The sequence below is a fragment of the Sapajus apella genome, unplaced genomic scaffold (genome assembly GCF_009761245.1).
Source record: "Sapajus apella isolate SASKATOON/1434 unplaced genomic scaffold, GSC_monkey_1.0 scaffold96, whole genome shotgun sequence".
NCBI classification, from domain to species: domain Eukaryota; kingdom Metazoa; phylum Chordata; class Mammalia; order Primates; family Cebidae; genus Sapajus; species Sapajus apella.
In genome coordinates, this window is record NW_022437036.1 from 7,398,906 (window position 1) to 7,408,244 (window position 9,339).

Genomic DNA, 9,339 nt, shown 5'->3' on the forward strand with positions numbered 1-9,339 from the left:
ATTCTCCCGTCTCAGCCTCCCCCAAGGAGGAGCTGGGAATACAGGCACGCACCACCACAGCTAGCTAATGTTTGTATGTCGTTTTTTTGTTGTCTTTTTTGAGACGAAGTTTCGCTCTTGTTACCCAGGCTGGAGTGCAGTGGCGCGATCTCGGCTCACCGCAACCTCCGCCTCCTGGGTTCAGGCAATTCTCCTGCCTCAGCCTCCTGAGTAGCTGGGATTACAGGCACGCGCCACCATGCCCAGCTAATTTTTTGTAGTTTTAGTAGAGACGGGGTTTCACATGTTGACCAGGATGGTCTCGATCTCTTGACCTCGTGATCCACCCGCCTCGGCCTCCCAAAGTGCTGAGATTACAGGCTTGAGCCACCGCGCCCGGCCCTATTTTTATTATTTTTGACATGGAGTCTTGCTCTGTCACACAGGCTAGAGTGCAATGGTGTGATCTCAACTCACTGCGACCTCTGCCTCCCAGGTTCAAGCGATTCTCCTGCCTCGGCCTCCTGAAGAGCTGGAACTCCAGGAGCTGCCACTGTACCCAGCTAATTTTTGTATTTTTAGTAGAGATGGGTTTTCACTGTGTTGGCCAGGATGGTCTCGATCTCTTGCCTTGTGATCCACCCACGCTGGCCTTCCAAAGTGCTGGGATTACAGGCACGAGCCACTGCACCTGGCCATGTGTAGTTTTAATGTTGCCCAACTTTTTAATTTTTTCTTTTTTTTTTTTTGAGACGGAGTTTCGCTCTTGTTACCCAGGCTGGAGTGCAATGGCGCAATCTCGGCTCACCGCAACCTCCGCCTCCTGGGTTCAGGCAATTCTCCTGCCTCAGCCTCCTGAGTAGCTGGGACTACAGGCACGCGCCACCATGCCCAGCTAATTTTTTGTATTTTTAGTAGAGACGGGGTTTCACCATGTTGACCAGGATGGTCTTGATCTCTTGACCTCGTGATCCACCTGCCTCGGCCTCCCAAAGTGCTGGGATTACAGGCGTGAGCCACCGCGCCCGGCCCTTTTTAATTTTTTTAATGGGGACAGGGTCTCGCTCTGTTGCCCAGGCTGGAGTGCATTGGTGCAATCACGGCTTGCTGCAGCCTCAAACTCCTGGGCTCAAGTGATTCTCTCATCTTAGCTTTCCAAGTGGCTAGGACTACAGGCACGCACCACCACACCTGGCTGTCTAACATTTTTGAAATAATGTTTCTCAGTTCTAACAGTAATCTGAAAACAAGATTTTTCTGAGAACAATTAAATAATAGGGTCCTAGTTCAAAAATAAATAAAACATTCAGTAGACGAGGGAGTGAACGCCCAAACAGACATGCAGATTTAGTAGATGCTAGAAGCCATGATTTTCCTATCAGTGAAGGAAGAAATCACTACCCAATAAGTCACATGAAGTCCCACCTGGAAAAATGAAAGTAAATAAAGCTGAGATTTAAAACAGGAAAAAAGCTGGGATTTGAGTCTGAAGCACATTCTCCGCTGCACCAGCACCCCAGGTGGGCGACTGGAAATGTAGACCCACCCCATGAAGGACAATGCTGACATCAGCCCAGGAAAGAGCTAGAATTCAGTGTGGGTCTCAGAAAAGACTCTTCCTTCTCTCTGCTGGGAATTGACCCATTTGTCCTAATTCATTCTTTTCTCAGACTCTAGAACAGTGGCTCTCAAATGTAAATGTGGACCAGAACCACCCAGAGAAGTCATTAAACTGTGATTGTGAGACTCTACCCTCAGAGTTTCTGATTCAGTAGGTCTGGGGTGAGGCCCAGGAATTGTGGGATACTGATGCTACTCAGGTGGGGGGGTGCACGTTGAGAACCCCCGGCTGGTCTAGGATTGAGGGTTTGCAGAATTCAGCATGGTGCCTGGCAGCCATCATAAACCCAACATTTACTGGGTGCTCAACTATGATTGTGTTAACCCCTCCCACTGACAATTCCTAACCACCCGGTCTGCCAGGGTCTTTGTTCAACACTAGGGACCTTGCTGCTCAACATATAAAGGAAAAGGAGGGAGAAGGTCTGTCTTGAGGAAAATCAGTCTCATAGGGAGAGCCGTCAGCAAGGGAACCTGACGGAACAAGCTCATTTAGACAGTGGAGCTTGACTCTGTTTAAGTGCAACTGGGGTGCCTGTGGCCAATGTTGGGGGATGGTAGGGAAATGAGCAGTGGGAGAAATTAAGATCATAACAAAGCAATTCCTCGGTCACTTGTATTTCCATGCGCATTAGTTATCTATTGAGCAAAGCAATCACCCAAAACTTAGTGCCTTACCACAATCAATATGTAGTGTCTCACACAGTTTCCATGGAGCACAAATCCAGGAGCAGCTTCATGCTGCAGTCACCTGAAGCCCCTACCCAGCCTGAAGGATCTACTTTTGTTTAGGCAGTTTATTCTTTTTTTTTTTGAGACGGAGTTTCGCTCTCGTTACCCAGGCTGGAGTGCAATGGCGCGACCTCGGCTCACCACAACCTCCGCCTCCAGGGTTCAGGCAATTCTCCTGCCTCAGCCTCCTGAATAGCTGGGATTACAGGCACGTGTCACCATGCCCAGCTAATTTTTTGTATTTTTAGTAGAGACGGGGTTTCACCATGTTGACCAGGATGGTCTCGATCTCTTGACCTCGTGATCCACCCACCTCGACCTCCCAAAGTGCTGGGATTACAGGCTTGAGCCACCGCGCCTGGCTAGGCAGTTTATTCCTTTTAGAGACAAGGTCTCACTGTGCTCAGACTGGAGTGCAGTGGCATAACTGTAGCTCACTGCAGCCTCAAACTCCAGGACTCAAGCCATCCTCCCCCTTCAGCCTCCTGAGTAGCTAGGACTACAGGCACACACCACCACACCCAGCTAATTTTAAAAATTACCCCACTGAAATCTCATCTCAAATTGTAATCTCCACATATGAAGGGAGATGCCTGTAATCCCCACACATCGAGGGAGGGAGGACACTGGATCATGGGAGTGGCTTCCCCCATGCTGTTCTCATGAGAGTGAGTTCTCATGAGATCTGATAGTTGTATTAGTGTTTGACAGTTCCTCCTTCACACACGCTCTCTCTCGCCTGCTGCCATGTAGGATGTGTCTGCTTCCCCTCTGCCATGCTTGTAAGTTTCCTGAGGCCTCTCAAGTCATGGGGAACTGTGAGTCGATTCAGTCTCTTTCCTTTATAAATTACCCAGTCTCAGAGAAGTTCCTTATAGCAGCACAAAAAGGGACTAGCACAGGGAGATTTCCCTCATTTTTTATTCTCTTGAACAATGTAAGGATTTTTTTTTTTTTTTTTTTTGAGACGGAGTTTCGCTCTTGTTACCCAGGCTGGAGTGCAATGGCGCGATCTCGGCTCACCGCAACCTCCGCCTCCTGGGTTCAGGCAATTCTCCTGCCTCAGCCTCCTGAGTAGCTGGGACTACAGGCACGCGCCACCATGCCCAGCTAATTTTTTGTAGTTTTAGTAGAGACGGGGTTTCACCATGTTGACCAGGATGGTCTTGATCTCTTGACCTCGTGATCCACCCGTCTCAGCCTCCCAAAGTGCTGGGATTACAGGCTTGAGCCACCGTGCCCGGCTAATGTAAGGATTATCTATTTTTCCTTTGGTAGAACTTTCTTGCAAAATCACAGAGGTTTTGTAGAGTCTACTGGCTGCATGTAAAACTGCTGACCCAATGTAATGGATGTACGTGGACTGCCGTCCTCATAAGTAATTTTGTTAGGTTGTGTTTTCTCAGAAAACTGTCATTTTCTTCTAAATTTTCAAATTCATTGGTATATAGCTACTTCAAAGTGTTCTCTTATTTTCATGTATTTACTTTTCAGAGACAGGGTCTCTCTCTGTCACCCACACTGGAGTGCAGTGACATTATCACAGCTCCCTGCAGCCTCAAATTTTTAGGCTCAAGTGATCCTCCTGCCTCAGCCTCCCAAGTAGCTGTGCCTGTGCCACTGTGCCTGGCTTGTTCTTTTAGTTTTTAATCTCTATCATGTCTGTAATGCCTCTGTTTTCATTCATAAAATGTATACTTTTTTTTTTCATGAGTAATATCATCAGAGTCTTAACTTATTTGTCTTCATTTTCAAAGAGCCAGCTTTTGGTTTTGTTGGTACTCTGAGTGCATTCTAATTAATTTCTACATTTTTTTCTTTTTTGTGACAGAGTCTCAATCTGTTGCCTAGCCTGGGGTGCAGTGGCATGGTCTCAGCTCACTGCAACCTCCTCGTCCCAGGTTCAAGCGGTTCTCCTGCCTCAGCCTCCTGAGTAGCTGAGATTACAGACACATGCCACCACGCACAGCTATTTTTTGTATTTTTAGCAGAGACAGGGTTTCACCATCTTGGTCAGGCTGGTCTCGAACTCCTGACCTCGTGATCCACTCACCTCAGCCACCCAAAGTGCTGGGATTACAAGCATGAGCCACCTCACCGGACTCATTCTCTTTCATTTTCTTTAGATTTACTCCAGTGTTCTTTCCAATTTGTTAGTTGAACCTTTAACTCATTAAGTTTTAGTATTTCTTTCTGATTATATTTGTGCATTTAAGGCCATGTATTTTATCTTAGGTACAACCTTACCTGCATCCCACACATTTAACGAGGTGGGGTTTTCATTGTCCTTCAGTTCTAAGTATTTTCACATTTACATTGTGAATTCCTCTTCGATTATGAATTATTTAGAGGATTGTCTTTAAAATTCCAAATGTATAAATGTTTTTGGCATTCTTGACATAGCTTTACATGAAAATATAATAAAGTTTGAATCACAAAAACAAATTGAAAAGTATGCAGCTGGCAAAACTCAGTTATACATTTTAAAATATTTTACAGCAAAGAAAATGTTGGCCAGGCACAGTGGCTCACGCCTGTAATCCCAGCTCTTTGGGAGGTCAAGGCGGGCAGATCACCTGAGGTCAGGAGTTCGAGACCAGCCTGGCCAACATGGCGAAACCCCATCTCTACTACAAATACAAAAATAAGTTGGGTGTGGTGGTACATGCCTGAAATCCCAGCTACTCGGGAGGCTGAGGCCAGAGAATCGCTTGAACCCAGGAGGCAGAGGTTGCAGGGAGCCGAGATTGCGATATTGCACCCCAGCCTGGGCAACAGAGCAAGACTCAAAAAAAAAAAAAAAAAAAAAAAAAGAACAAGTCTCAAAAAAGAAAAAGAAAATGCTGTTTTAGAGTGCAGCAGGAGCGTTTTGTTATGGTTTATAGTTTGTGGGGTGTCAGTAACTAGATTGTACGAAGATCTTCAACTGGACTTGAGAGGTTGGAAATAAATCTAAGGTGGGAAATAAACGATGACCTCCTGGTTTCAAAGAACCTAGAGACAATGCGGACAGGAAAGAAAACAGCTAAGTTCATCATCCTTTATCCCCTCACTCCTCCATCCATGGAGAACTTTTTTCCCAGGTCCATCCTGTCTTCTGTGAAAGGATTCTTCTTGTTTCACATGCCCAGGCCTAGTTAGAAATGCTTCCGAGGGAGTGTCCACAGGGGCTGGGGTGCAGGGAGGGATGCCCCAGGCTGGTCTCTTCAAGCAGATGCCAGGCAGCCCCAAAGTCAGACACTGGGGAGGGCCGGCGGTGGCCCGGGGGAGGGTCTGTGGACCTGCATCTGCTGGGGATCCAGGCTGGGCTAGCCTCCCGGTGATATTTCCCTCACCCCGCCTGCCTTGTTCTTCCTGGGAACTCTCAGGGGCTCCTGGAGTGGACTTTTTGTTCTGAATTAAATGGTGGGTGTTGCCGGCATCCTTCAGGGCTGGGGTATTTCCAGTGAGGGATGCCCCGACTCCTCTTCCCACGGGTGTGCTGTGGACGGACAAGACGAAGCTCGGGGGCAGGCAAGGTCCCTTCCCCTCGCACTGGAGCTGCAGGGCCTTCCCTCCTCTGGTTCTACGGCAGGGAGGGGTGGGAGCAGCTGTGGGATGGGGCTAGCCACCCCAAATAACTATAGTGATAACAATAATATAAATGAAACTAAATTGGGCAAGGCTGTGCTCAAAGACAGAAAGAAAAGACCCTGATTTGGGCCCTAACTGTGCCAAGGTTCTGAAACAGGAGCCTCAGCTCCTGGAATAAAGGCTGCGGGTACCCAGCACCCCGTCTTAAATCCTTTATTTCCTTTTCCAAAAAGCGATGCGTGAGAGTAGTTCGTTCTTTCTAGAACACAGAGAAGTAAACTCTGAAGACGGCCCTCCTGGAGAACTGTCCCTTCTCACACCCTTTATTAACCCTCCTGAGAAACTCCAAGGTTCTTGCAAGGCCACACGTGACCTGCTGTGAACGTAGGGGCTGGAGGCCAGCAGAGATAGGTCAGGTCCTCACCCACCCCTCCCAGCCTTGCGCACGTCACATCACCTCCCTGAGCCTCGGATTCCTGGTTTGCAAAATGGAAATAAATCTCCCTGCAAGGCTGCTGGGGTGATGAAATGAGATATGCTTATAAAATACATACCTCTGTGGTCACCCTATGAAAATGAGCTCTTTGGTCAGAAGAAGCTCTTTGAACAGACGGCCACGACCTCAGACACACAGTTCCCCAGTAGGGAGCAGCTACTGAAAATTGCTGAGTGACCCCGGGCGGGGCCCCACCTCTTTGAGGATCTCAGTGTTGGGCAAGACCTTTACTAAGTGCCTGAAATTCTGTACACCTGGGACATGCCCTGGAGCACACAGCCGTGGTTAAAAGGCTCTCCGGATGCCTGTTCATCAGCAGGAAGGAGCTGGGCTTCTAAAGTGCGGTGACTTCTGTCCTCACTGGCCCTGTTTCTGAATCTCATTCTGGGGTGCCTGCCTGGGGCCTCTAGCCCCAACACTGCCCAGCCACCTCCCGGAGCTAGAGTCTTGGGCTCACTGCTGACCTGGGGAGTGGAAGTCCTGTGTTTTTTTTGTTTTTTTTGTTTTTTTTTTTTTGGGACGGAGTTTCGCTCTTGTTACCCAGGCTGGAGTGCAATGGCGCGATCTCAGCTCACCGCAACCTCCACCTCCTGGGTTCAGGCAATTCTCCTGCCTCAGCCTCCTGAGTAGCTGGGATTACAGGCACGCGTCACCATGCCCAGCTAATTTTTTGTATTTTTAGTAGAGACGGGGTTTCACCATGTTGACCAGGATGGTCTTGATCTCTTGACCTCGTGATCCACCCGCCTCGGCCTCCCAAAGTGCTGGGATTACAGGCTTGAGCCACCGCGCCCGGCCCCCAAGTCCTGCGTTTTGAATAGAGCTTTGAGAAGTCTTGCTTTCTAGCTTCTTTTCTTTGAGCCTCAGTTTCTTCCTCCCTAAGATGAGGTGGTCATACATTTATTTATTTATTTAAGTTTTATTTAAATAAATTTATTTATTTATTTAAATTTATTTAATTTATATAAATTGAAAAATAAAATAGAGATGGGGGTCTCACCATGTTGCCCAGACGGGTCTCAAACTCCTGGCCTTGAGCATTCTTCCTGGCCTTGAGGATTACAGGTGTGAGCCACTGTACCCAGACCCTTTTTTTTTTTTTTAAATTTTAAATTATTTATTTATTTTTGGCAGATCACCTGAGGTCGGGAGTTCGAGACCAGCCTGACCAGCATGGTGAAACCCATTTTTTATTTATTTTTGAGACAGAGTCTTGCTCTCTTGCCCAGGCTGGAGTGCACAATGAGATCTTGAACCCAGGAAGCGTGGGTTCAAGTGATCCTCCTGCCTCAGCCTCTTGAGTAGCTGGGACTAAAGAAAGTCAGACTTAATGAACCCCAAAATCTAGGATTAGGCATCCAACCCACCTGGATGGTGGTTTTCTTTTTTTTTTTTTTTTTTTTTTTGAGATGGAGTTTCGCTGTTGTTGCCCAGACTGGAGTGCAATGGCACGATCTCGGCTCACCGCAACCTCTGCCTCCTGGGTTCAAGCAATTCTCCTGCCTCAGCCTCCCGAGTAGCTGGGACTACAGGCACACACCATCATGCCCAGCTAATTTTTGTATTTTTAGTAGAGACGAGGTTTCACCTTGTTGACCAGGATGGTCTCGATCTCTTGACCTCGTGATCCACCCGCCTCGGCCTCCCAAAGTGCTGGGATTATAGGCGTGAGCCACCGCGCCCGGCTGGATGGTGGTTTTCTTGTTATTTTCTTGTTTTATGGTAACACTTCAAAGAGGTTCTTATTTCTCCCTCAGAAAAATAATACCAGCCAGGCGCAGTGGCTTACACCTGTAATCCCAGCACTTTGGGAGGCCAGCGTGGGCAGATCACAAGGTCAGGAGATCGAGAACATCTTGGCCAACATGGTGAAACCCCATCTCTACTAAAAATACAAAAATCAGCTGGGCTTGGTGGAGTGTGCCTGTAGTCCCAGCTTCTCTGGAGGCTGAGGCAGAGGAATCACTCGAACCCAGAAGGTAGAGTTTGCAGTGAGCCGAGATCGTGCCACTGCACTCCAGCCTGGGCAACAAGAACAAAACTCCGTCTCAATAAAAACAAAATACCCACCAAGGAAACAGGAGAGTTTTCCAAACGCTGTGACAGCCACCATTTCTCACTGGGTCTTCACTGTGAGAGATGAATGTGTTGCTGTCCCCATGAGTTGATACAGAACCTGAATCCACTTTGGTCATATGGCTGGGAGTGCAGGAACCAGGACTTGAACTCAGGCCTGTAAGGCCCTGGACTTTGGTGGGAGGAGAGACCTGGGTCCAAATCCTGTCTCCACAACTACATGGAGCCCTGGAAAGCAAGACGGGAAACGTGCAGTCCTCAGGATTGACCACACGATGGCAAGCTGACCCTAGGCATGTGCTCCTATGCCTTGCCATAGAAGAGGCACAAATGTGTGGTACAAATGCACGCTGACACCCCAGCCCACATCTTCCTTTCTCTCCCCAGCCCTGGATCTGCTTTTGCAGGGATTAACTCCTGAGAAGCTCCAAGATTGCGATGATCTGAAAAAAAAAAAAAAAAAAAAAAAGAGAGAAGATCAGGGGATATATAAAAGTCTCCCAGGACTTCTCATCGTACTGAGAATAAAATCAACAAGTCCCGGGAAGACTTGGCCCCTGCACACCCCTCCTCCACTTTCTTCCATCCTGCAGGTTGCCTGCTCCGGGACAGCTGTGCGTGAGCAATGGCTCAGCTGGCTCAACCGATAAATTTGGAGGTTGGGCCCTGGGTGGTCCAGGGATTCTTCCATCCTGTCATTTTATGGTTCCATAATTTGGAGACTGTGAGATTTGTGTATGCTGATAAAATTAACCACTCGAGGCCAATAACATGAAACTCAAAGCTCTGGTTTGAGGGTGCTTTCATTCATTCATTCATTCATCAAATTCTTTTTTTTTTTTTTTTTTTTTTTTTTTTTTTTT